This window comes from Nicotiana sylvestris, chromosome 10, assembly GCF_000393655.2.
Source record: "Nicotiana sylvestris chromosome 10, ASM39365v2, whole genome shotgun sequence".
NCBI classification, from domain to species: Eukaryota; Viridiplantae; Streptophyta; class Magnoliopsida; order Solanales; family Solanaceae; genus Nicotiana; species Nicotiana sylvestris.
The window spans coordinates 154,235,839-154,248,260 of record NC_091066.1 but is presented as its reverse complement, the minus strand read 5'-3'; positions in this window follow the sequence as shown (position 1 = coordinate 154,248,260).

The window sequence follows — 12,422 nt, the reverse complement described above, 5'->3', positions numbered from 1 at the left end:
CGTAGCCCCCTCCTCGACTCGAGTTGTCCGCTCGGGTACACAGTCTAGGGCAAATACCAAGGTTTAAACCTAGTATAACGAAACTTCATGCCGGATCCCTAGTAGGAACGCTTATTTGCATCATATGGCATTTGACTTAGGGGACTCAACACAGGGGTTGGGTCCGTCTAGGACAGGCAACCTGAAATGGAAAGACCATCATGCTGCATTCCTATCTGTGTTATGCATTTATTTGCTTCGGTTCCGCATGTCGACCGGTTCTTAAAAAAAGAAGGGAAAATAGCAGCGCAGGGGAGATAATTACTTATTTTTGGAAAATAAAACCAATGTCCAAGTAGTGTCAAAACCTCGCCGGAATTTTTCTAAAAAAAAACTGTTTTGTTTATTGAGAGTTGTTAAAAAAATATATACAAAAATTTTTCTTTTATCACTTTCAAAGATCAAAAAAAAAAGAAAAGGTATTTATTTTAAAAGTAAAAAAAAAATCGAAAATTCATAATTCAAAAAAAAATGAGTTGTTTCTTTCGTAGTACCCCTTTTATGAATTCAGACTAATAGTCCAAATTTTTCTTAAAAAAATAATAATAATATATAAAAAAAATAAAAAAAATATAGTTTCTTTAATCTTTATCTCTTTTCAAAAAAAAAAATGTAAAAAATACGCATTCCTGATTTCTAGGTTTATTCGATTTTTTTTCCTATGTTACGATACCCCGAACTACGCCGGTTTGATTCTCACCGGATGTGAGATACGTAGGCAACCCTCGTCGGGTTCAACCCCCATTTTGCTAAAATAGCCAAAATCAAAAAAAAATATGTTTCAAATTTTTAAAGAGTCATAAATAAGTCAGGTGATGCTGTTTTGACATGAATAGCCGAATGTTCCCGAAAGGGACGCCGGAAGGCTGACTTTGCATAAATAGCCACTTTTGGGTTTTGCTTAGCATTTTTAGACCCACACAGCCTTAAAATCTTCGTCCCCGAAGTGCTTAAAGGCCGTGTTCAAAGCTTGGTCCCCTCTGTAAAATATTTTGAGTCAGTCATTTTTGTTAAAATCACCTTAATAAATGTGCAGGATGAGCACGATGCAAAATGAACATTTTTCAATAATGACCAAAATCCCTATCAAGTTACGGCTATGGTGGAATGATCTAGGTGTTGAAGGGCAAAATGAGGTTAAGAAAAATCTGAAAGGTCTTGTGGGTCTGTTGGAAATCCAGCCTCGGGGAGATATCATAAGAGCTTTGGTTACCTATTGGGACCCGGCGCACAATGTTTTCCATTTCTCTGATTTTGAGCTCACCCCAACTTTGGAAGAAATGGCCGGATACATCGGGAATACTGAACTTCCGTTGAGGGAAAAATACTTGGTCGCCCCAAGAGTCGTCACGGTACATCGGTTCCTGGATTCATTGAAAATACCTAGAACAGTCCACAACCCGGATCTAGCAGCCGGATTCTGTACTCCATGCTTCATATATGATAGATACGGTCACGAGGGGGGATTCAATAATCCAATCAACAAACTGTGCAGCAAAGGAGTTCGTCAGAAGTGGGACGAGCACAGACGGGTGGCGTTCATGATAACGTTTCTGGGTCTTCTGGTATTTCCCAGGAAAGATGGAAACATTGATTTGAAGATATCTGGGGTCGTCAGCACTTTACTCACGCAAAGTGACAGTACTCTCGCGCCTATGGTGGTATCCGACATCTTTCGAGCTCTCACAGCTTGTAAAGCTGGGGGAAATTTCTTCGAAGGTTGTAACATGCTCCTGCAGATATGGATGACCGAACACCTTTGCCATCATTCCGAGATTTTGAGCCATGGTTCCCCGGAAAAGACCCGCATAGAAGAATCTTACGCGAGAGCCAAAGAGATCAGTTTGCCCGAAGGAGTCCTGGCTTGGACCTCGTTCTTTCAAGCTCTTACTGCCAGCCAAATACAATGGAAGTTGGGATGGTTGCCCGTTGATGAGGTCTTATATATGTCAGCGGCTAAAACTCATTTCTTGCTGATGGGGCTTAAGAGCATTCAACCTTACGCACCCTGCCGAGTTTTAAGACAGTTCGGAAGATGCCAGACAGTACCTCATGAGGAAGATCTAAGCACTCAAGCAATTGAGATAAGTCCTAACGGACAGTTCCCAGAAGCAAAGATTCGCCAAATCTGGAATGAGGGTCAATATTTGAAATCAGATACTTGCGTGCGGGATCAAGCCAAAGGAGAAACGGCGCCAGGTTACCTTGCATGGTACAGAAGGGAACTCGAGCATGAAAGGCCAGCTAAGAGACCCCACATCCGGAATTTTACCGAATCATCACAAAAGCAGTGGGATTGGTTAGCAAAAGAAAGAGGCTATTGCACCGAAATCAGCAGGTTAAAGCAACAAGTGGAAAAATTGAAATATGAACACAACGTGCAAGTTGCTACCGATCTGGGAGAGCGGAACAGGTTGATTCAAGAAAATGAAATGCTCAGAGCCCAGATCAAACAGATAAGGTTGGATGCAGATAGACAACCAAGGCGTCGATCGGACGAGCAGCTGATAAAAGGGCTAAAAGGTGAAATCAGGGAATGGCGAGATGGTTTGGAGAAATCTGAAAACATCATAGCAGAGCTCAAAGCACAGTGGGATACAAGAACGGATAAGCATCGCAGGTACCTGAATCGATTGAAAAGCGACCATGAGAAGACTGTTGCTAAGATAAAGAGAGAGATGGCTGCACTTGAGATCAAAGCAGCTAATCAGGCCAAGGATTTCCAAATTGAGAGCAGATACTGGTATGACTCAATAGCCCAGATGAAGTTGGAAGTACGACGACTGAAGCATCAGCATGTACAAGATGCTCAAGTTTTCAAGATATGCAGCGATCAGACAAAACGCCTGCTCGTAGAGAAGAAGCAAACCAGAGATAGGATCAAGGCCATTGCCCATGCCATCACCAGACGATGCCTACGATGTGAGAACATGTCCAGCGCTACCGTCCTCTCGGCAGTAATGGGTTATGTCAAGCAGACTATGCACGAGCTAGAGCAACTTGAGAGGGATCTCACGCCTAGGACCGCGGCGAGGCCGAACGACGCCCCGCGGAAACCAATTTTTAAAACCATAATGCATTCATAGGTCAAATCTGTATCTTAGCATCTTCTGCCTGTTTTTTCATCAGGGTGATTTTTAGTCTATTTTTGAGTCTAGGTTTATTTTCAAAGTTTGCTTTTTCTTTTGCAAAATGTAGTTTGTAATAGACTGCTTCAATAATAAAGAGTTTGCTTCTTTCACGCTCATTTGTGTTTTCGAACTACGTAATGATCTGATTCACGTGAGTATCGTGATACGTAGGCAATCCTCATCGGATCCGATCGCATTTTATTTTGCTAAAAAAAAATATATAAAAGAAAAATAAATGTAAATAAAATAAAAGGAAAACAAAATAAAAGAAAAAAAAGGGGAAATAAGAGGAAAAGTACCGGAATGACGCATGCTCTCGTAGCAGACATATAGTAATCCACTTAACTGTATAGGTGCATCATGCCCAACGTGAGATTAACTATCTATTATTGGCTGCAGAATTAACCGTGCGTTTGTCATTGAGCATTTTTTTTCCAGGGTTTTTGGAAAGACGGTTGGTTTGGTGAAAGTCTGGCCTCGCACTCATACTTCACGAGGTCAAGGAGAGGTGTTCAACTACCTGTTGCTAGGACCAGAAGCAGTACTCACACTTACTTCACCAGGTCAAAAGGAAGTGTGGAAATGTCTTCAGAAATTCCATTGCAAACAGTCCCCGTCTCTGAGGAGAGCTCAATCTCAGCCGTCCTCACGCCTGAATCCGCAACTGCGGAAGAAAATAGAATCCTACGGCTCCGCATGTTGGAAATGCTGGATGACTGGAACAATGGGAAAGAGCCGCCAAGTGTCGTCCCCGGATTCCCTGAATTATTCTCCAGGTCAGGTGGGACTTCTAATGTCCCCATAAATTACCCTGCTACCCCATTCGGGTACCCAGCCAACTCCGCTTTCTCCGCAGGATCACCTTCTGAGCCTCATCCCCGAATGTCGGCCACTGATGCAAGCATGAACATCTTTACTGCATCGCCTTGCCCAGCTACGGCACAGCCTGCCACATACAAGCCAAGCTTTGACTCATCCTCTTTTACATTCCAAGCACCATCGTTCTCAATGGAACCAACCAGGTTCGCTACCAACAATAATCCTCTACCGCCTCAGTGCGAACTCGCACCGGGACAGGATCAGAACCCCAGGATTGCAGAACAAAATGAGATTGCTAAGAGAATGAGAAGCCTTGAACAAAGTTTGAAGAATATGCAAGGTTTGAGCGGGCAAAAGAGCGTCTCTTACGCCGACCTGTGCATGTTCCCTCACGTGCACCTGCCGACGGGTTTCAAGACCCCCAAGTTCGAGAAATACGATGGGCACGGTGACCCCATTGCACATCTTAAGAAATACTGCAACCAATTGCGGGGAGCCGGCGGAAAAGAAGAACTGCTAATGGCGTATTTTGGGGAAAGCTTAGTAGGGATAGCTTCGGAATGGTATATGGATCAGGAAATGTCCCGATGGCATATATGGGATGATCTCGCCAGAGATTTTGTAAAGCAATTCCAGTATAACATCGACATTGCGCCAGACCGAAACTCTCTGTCGAATTTGAAGAAGAAGCCTTCGGAAAGCTTTAGAGAGTACGCTATTAAATGGCGTGAACAGGCGTCGAGGGTGAAGCCCCCCATGGATGAAGTGGAAATGGTCACCACCTTTCTCCAAGCTCAAGAGTCTGACTATTTCCAAAACATGATGTCGGCCATGGGTAAGCCATTCGCAGAAGCGATCAAGATAGGAGAGATGGTAGAGAATGGGTTGAAAACGGGAAGGATTTTGAGTCAAGCAGCCATAAGGGCAACCTCTCAGGCCGTCCAAAGCGGGTCGGGAGGAACGACAAGGGGGAAGAAGAAGGAAGAAACGGCTATGGCAGCCTCTGAAGCAAGGGAGTATCGTCATCCCAGGCCCCATTTTCCGGAAAGGGCCCCACAACACTACTACCCCCACTCAAATGTGGCATATGCTCATCAACCTTATATGGTCATGAATGCCCAACCTTATAACCATCCACCACAACAAGTCAACCGAGGCCCAGCTCCACCTCCCAGAAATCAGCCTCCTTACCGCAACCACTATAACCCACAACCCCCGCAGAATAACTACCGCCCCCAGGAGCCACCTCGACGGCGGACTTTCACGCCCATCGGTGAACAATACTCTACATTGTTCCCTAAGCTAGTCCAGTTGGGTTTCTTGCAACCAATTCCCCAAACGAGGCAAAACCCGACATCTCCTTCTTACAAAGCCGGAGTCAGATGCGCCTATCATTCAGGGGCCGAAGGACATGATACAAACGACTGCTGGTCATTGAAAAGAGTGGTCGAAAATTTGATAGAGCAGGGGAAGATAGTGCTAAGGGACGAAGAGATCCCAAATGTAACTAACAATCCATTGCCCGCTCACAATAATGGGCCGCTGATCGGCATGATTTGTGAAGACAAAGAGTTCGACCCTGCCTTGAAAGCCATAATTGCCATTGTCGACACAGGGAGGAGGCCTGAAATAGACCAGAAATCAGAAAGGGGGGAGGAGGCCAAGGCTGCAGAAAGCAAGCCTGAAAAGAAGGTGGAGAAGAAAGTAGTACCAGCAAAGGGTGGAGTTCTTTACATACCGCGAGGTCAAGCCAAGAAGACGCAGAACTTCGGGATCAAAAAGACAAAACCTATGTATGTGCCAAAAGGGGCCTATGTGGTCCGGGGGACGATTCAACCACCTCGGCTGAATGAGCCAGTGGTTATCGGACGCGTGCCACAAAAGCCAATGACCAACCCGTCCACAGTGCCGTGGAATTATCAAAAGACTTTGGTAACATACAAAGGTAAGGAGGTCATGGAAGAACTTCCAGAAAATACTTTCGTTGGAGGGTACTCAAATACCCAAGAACTGAACAACGCCACACAAAGGCGCTTCCCTCCAAAGGAGCCCGTGAGTGTTGAAGAAGCGGAAGTGTTCTTCCAACAAATGAAGATGCCGGATTACGAAGTGATAGATCAGTTGCGCAAGCACCCTGAGCAGGTGTCCATGCTATCATTATTGACAAGATCGGCCGAGCATCAAAAGATCTTACTGAAGACCCTGAATGAGGCATATGTGCCGGTTGAAACCTCGGTGGAGCAATTAGAGCGGATGACAGAAAGATTCTTCGCCGTCAACCAAATCTCCTTCAGCAAGAACGATCTACCCCCGGAAGGAGCAGCACACAACAAGGCATTGCATTTAACAGTCAAATGTGAGGACTACTATGTCAAGCGGGTGATGCTGGATGGGGGATCAGGTGTTGACATTTGCCCGCTCTCCACGCTGCAAAGAATGGAAATTGAGACCGGAAGAATCCGACCCAACAACGTCTGCGTAAGAGCTTTCGATGGTATCAAGAGAGACACCATGGGAGAAATAGACCTGCTGCTGGTCATAGGACCAGTCGAATTTCGAGTCACTTTCCAAGTGATCGACATGGACACATCTTACAATTTCCTCCTTGGCAGGCCTTGGATCCATGCGGCAGGAGCCGTGCCTTCTACTCTTCACCAGATGGTGAAGTTCGAGTATGAAGACCAAGAGATCGTGGTCCATGGAGAAGATGAACATGCCATTTATCGGGACCCATCTATCCCGTATCTTGAACCAAGAGAAGGGAGCGAGCATACGGTCTATCAAGCTTTCGAGGTGGTATTGGCAGAGCAGCACGAAGAGGGAGTACCTTGCCCCCAGCCCTTCTTGTCTAACGCTTCGGTTATGGTGGCCAAAGAGATGATCCGACACGGATTTAGGCCAGGGAAGGGGCTTGGACGAACCCTTCAGGGAATGACGGAACCCATTACTTTACCAGTCATCAAGAAACCTTTTGGACTAGGTTTCAAACCTACTCCAGCAGACGAAAAATGGGCAAAGAAAAGGAGAAATGAGGGCTGGAAGTTGCCTCAACCACTGCCGGATTTACATGCGACTTTTGTCAGGCCAAGGTACACTGAAGAAGAAGAAGATGAGGTCTTCACAGTTGAGGAAATCGAGGAAATATGTGGGGCAATGAGGGAAATGCTCTACGAGGTCCACATGGTTCAACCAGGCGAAGGCACGAGCACTGCTGAGATGATGTACATGGGGCCAAACGCCAAGCTCCAAAACTGGGAGATCACGCCATTCCCAACTAGACGGAAGTCCGGGTAGACCTGTCCTGCCACCTTTCCTGTATCACAAGTTATCTCCGGGACATAACTTGAACGTTTTCTTCTTTTCAATTGTTGTTCCGAATTCCTAGTTGTAAACGTTGTTGTCTTCCAATTTTCCAAAGAAAAAAAAAATCATCATTGCTTTCCTATTCTTTCTTTCGTTCTGATTTTATTACTTTTCCTCTTATCTTCCTTTTCAGTCCTAATAATGCGGCTTTAAATATGACATGCTTGCGGACTTCACGCCCAGGTCACAATGAGCTATTTAACTGCGAATTAATGAACCCAGAACCAGAATATGATGCGGAAGAGGCTTTTAGGGAGATAAACCGAGAGTTGGAATATTTCGAGAATAAACCTAAGCCAAATCTGAATGACACTGAACCGGTAAATTTAGGAACCCCGGAAGAAATCCGGGAGACCAAGATAAGCATTCACACGGACAAGAAAACGCGAGAGGCGATAATTCAACTTCTTCTTGAATTTAAAGACGTGTTTGCTTGGTCATATGATGACATGCCGGGACTAGGTGTCGATCTAGTGGTTCACAAATTGCCGATTCATCCTGATTGTCCTCCGGTTCAACAAAAGCAACGAAAGTTCAAAACCGAGGTCAGTGACAAAATTAAAGAGGAGATCACCAAGCAACTGAAAACAGGAGTGATCCGGGTAGTCCAATATACAACATGGTTGGCGAATGTGGTTCCAGTACCGAAAAAGGACGGGAAAACTCGGGTATGTGTAGATTACCGAGATCTGAACAGAGCAAGTCCTAAAGATAATTTCCCGCTGCCCAACATCCACATCCTCGTTGATAATTGCGCCAAGCACGAGATACAGTCTTTCGTAGATTGTTACGCTGGGTATCATCAGGTATTGATGGATGAAGAGGATGCCGAGAAAACTGCTTTCACCACGCCTTGGGGCACCTACTGTTATCGGGTCATGCCATTTGGTCTAAAGAATGCTGGGGATACTTACATGAGGGCCATGACCGCCATTTTCCATGACATGATGCATCAGGAAATAGAGGTGTACGTGGACGATGTGATAGTCAAGTCCAGGACGCAGGATAACCACATCCAAGACTTGAGGAAATTCTTCGAGAGGCTAAGGAAGTATGACTTGAAGCTAAATCCAGCCAAATGCGCTTTCGGAGTTCCGTCGGGCAAACTTTTGGGTTTCATCGTAAGCAGGAGAGGTATCGAGCTAGATCCAACTAAGATAAAATCCATCAGAGATTTGCCTCCTCCAAGAACAAAGAAAGACGTGATGAGTCTGTTGGGCAGGTTGAACTACATCAGTCGGTTTATTGCCCAGCTCACAAGCACGTGTGAGCCCATATTCAAGCTGTTAAGGAAAGATGCGGCGATTAAGTGGACAACAGAGTGTCAAGAAGCCTTTGATAAAGTCAAAGAATACCTTTCGAATCCCCCAGTCTTGGTCCCTCCAGAACCAGGGAGGCCACTTTTCTTGTATCTGACAGTCTTGGAGAACTCTTTCGGTTGCGTCCTCGGGCAACACGACATAACTGGAAAGAAGGAGCAAGCAATCTACTACCTGAGCAAGAAATTCACCGGTTACGAGGCCAAATACACACTGTTGGAAAGGACATGTTGCGCTCTCACATGGGTTGCACAAAAGCTGAGACATTATCTCCAAGCCCACACTACATTCCTCATAAGCAGGTTGGATCCTTTGAAGTATATATTTCAGAAGCCAATGCCTACTGGGAGACTGGCTAAGTGGCAAATCTTGCTTACGGAATTCGACATAGTTTATGTCACTCGCACGGCAATGAAAGCCCAGGCGTTAGCAGATCATTTGGCCGAAAATCCGATCGATGAGGAATACCAGCCATTGGATACCTACTTCCCAGATGAAGAAGTAAACACCGTAGAAATAATCTCGGAGGAAGCTCACGTTTGGAAGATGTTCTTTGACGGAGCCGTGAACGCCAAGGGTGTAGGGATTGGGGCAATCTTGATCTCGCCTTCTGGTCAGCATTATCCCGCCACAGCTAGACTGCGTTTCTTTTGCACAAACAATACAGCTGAGTATGAAGCCTGCATTATGGGCATGCATATGGCAATCGATCAGGATGTCGAAGACTTACTGATTATGGGAGATTCTGACCTGATCATCCGACAAGTTCAAGGCGAATGGGAAACTCGGGATGTCAAACTTATCCCATACCGACAACATGTGGAGGACCTCAGCAAGCGCTTTACCTCAATAGAGTTCAGGTATATTCCAAGGTGTCACAATGAATTGGCAGATGCACTTGCTACTCTGGCTTCTATGTTACCCTACCCGGGCAACGCCCACGTCGATCCTTTGGAAATCCAAATCAAGGAAAGACACGGTTACTGCAGTGTAATCGAGGCGGGATCAAATACGCAGCCTTGGTACCATGACATCAAGAAATTCCTGAAGACACAAGAATACCCCGAGCACGCTACTGGAGATCAAAAGAGGACCATTAGGCGACATGCAAGTGGTTTCTTTTTGAGCGGTGATTTGTTATATAAGAGGACTCCGGACCTCAATCTCTTAAGATGTGTCGATATCGAGGAAGCGAGAAAGATCATGCACGAAGTACACGCAGGTGTGTGTGGACCTCACATGAACGGGTATGTCTTGGCAAAGAAAATCCTTCGAGCAGGTTATTACTGGATGACCATGGAAAAGGATTGCTTTAGTTTCGTTCGGAAGTGTCATCAGTGTCAGGTGCACGGTAATTTGATTCATGCACCTCCCACGGAACTGCATCCCATGTCCGCACCTTGGCCATTTGTCGCTTGGGGCATGGACGTCATTGGACCAATTGAACCAAAGGCTTCGAATGGACACAGGTTTATACTGGTTGCCATCGATTACTTCACAAAATGGGTAGAGGCTGTCACTCTCAAGTCGGTCACCAAGAAAGCTGTAGTGGATTTTGTACACTCAAATCTTATCTGTCGCTTCGGTATTCCTGCGACTATCATTACAGATAATGCAGCAAACTTGAACAGTCACTTGATGGGAGATGTGTGCGAGCAATTCAAGATAACACACAGGAATTCCACTCCTTATCGGCCAAAAGCCAATGGTGCTGTGGAAGCTGCAAATAAAAACATCAAGAAGATTTTGAGGAAAACAATACAAAGTTCCCGACAGTGGCATGAGCAGTTACCTTTTGCATTATTGGGGTACCGCACTACGGTACGCACATCGGTGGGAGCGACTCCTTATCTTTTGGTTTATGGGACCGAGGCCGTAATACCGGCAGAGGTAGAGATTCCTTCACTTCGAATCATTGTCGAAGCAGAAATCGAGGACAGCGAGTGGGTTAAGACTCGACTGGAGCAATTGACGTTGATTGATGAAAAGCGGATGGCTGCAGTTTGTCATGGACAGTTATACCAGCGAAGGATGGCCCGCGCCTACAACAAGAAAGTCCGACCTCGGAATTTCGAAGTAGGACAATTGGTATTGAGGCGTATTCTGCCGCATCATGAAGAAGCAAAAGGAAAGTTTGCCCCAAATTGGAAAGGCCCATACATCGTAAGGAAAATATTGCCAAGAGGAGCATTGTATTTAGGTGATATCGAAGGAAATGACCCTGACACAGCGGTGAATGCAGATGCAGTCAAGAGGTACTACGTCTAGATCATACTCCAAGTGGTCCTGACACGTTGAAAATGGCGAAGGTGTTTATTCCCCACTGCTCCCCAAACACTACCCAATTCTCTCTACCAACTTTTGAGCCGCTTACAAAAAAAAAAAAAAAAAAAAAAACAAAACATTGATTGAGGCCTGAACTACGTTTGACTTGATTCCGAAAGGATACGTAGGCAGCCTCTCCCTGAGGTTCAGTCACACCAACAACAAAATCCCATCCACCCTGAAATTGAAAACCGGGGCATGTCGGACACTTGAGAAGTTTAGTATCAGCTACCTCTCTTTACCAAGTACAAGCCTTCAAATCAATTACCAAAGATAGTGGGAAACCAATAAGCATCACAAATGGAAACCGGCACACCCTGAGTTGAGAGAAATAAAATGAGAGAGTCTCGGCGGTGAAAACCTTCGGGCACCACGAGGCGACGGGAGTAGAGAAACCAAAATGAGAGAGCTTGTTTAGTAAAAACTCGCAAAGAGTGCTATCAAGCGATGACAGGAAGAGAAATGAGAGAGGTCAGCCAGTGAAAACCCGCAAAGGGCGCTGTTGGCCGAAAAGGAATGACGCCACCCCAAGAAGGTCTCGGCAAAGTTCCACCGGTTTTGGAATCACAGATCTGTTCTGGTTCAGGAAAACGCAAGTTCATGGAAGGTCGGACGTCCAGTCCAAAGAGCATGTCATGTCATTTAAAGCCAGCGTTATCTTCCTCAGATAAGTCTTTCTCGTCCCGAAAAGGGTATTCCTTTTCTGATTTGTTTTCCCCTGCTTTGTTTCTTTTCGAATCCCTTTTGCATTTTAACCCCGAGTTCAGGACACACCGGAAAGAGTAGGTGGCATGGTTTGTTTGCACGGAATCCCGTCTCATGAAGGAAAGCACCTCATCTCGTTGATATGATTACCCAAGCATGATGAATCATGACGTTTGATGGTGTTCCGGAGTAAAGGAAAAAGAGAGAAATCTTGAAATCTTCCCCAGCAAGTCCACCTTCGGACAAATCCCCACAGAGTCTCCCCCTGTACAAATCCCAACAGAGTCTTGTACAATCTCCCACAGAATCTCCTCAATAGAAAAAAAAAAAAAAAAAATTGGAATCTCCCTAGCACATCCCAGCGAGTCCTTTTGTAAACATTCCCCAACAAGCTTACCCCAACAAATCCTAGAAATCCCACTTTGAAATAAATCCCCAGCATGCCCATTGTACAAAAATCCACACAAAGAATCCACTTTGTAAATATTCCCCACAGAGCTTCCCTTTTGTACAAATCCCCACAAAATACCTCCAATAAAATCCCCGTTGAGAACCTCCAAGCAAAACGGGACACAAAAAAAAAAGAGAAAAGGAAAAAGAGCCTTACGAGGCAAATCATCACAGAATCTGGAAATACAAGCCTGAGCGGTCTAAAGGGTTTCGGCATATGAATCAAATCAATGGCGGGACTTCACAACAGAAATGAAGACGCAACAAAGCA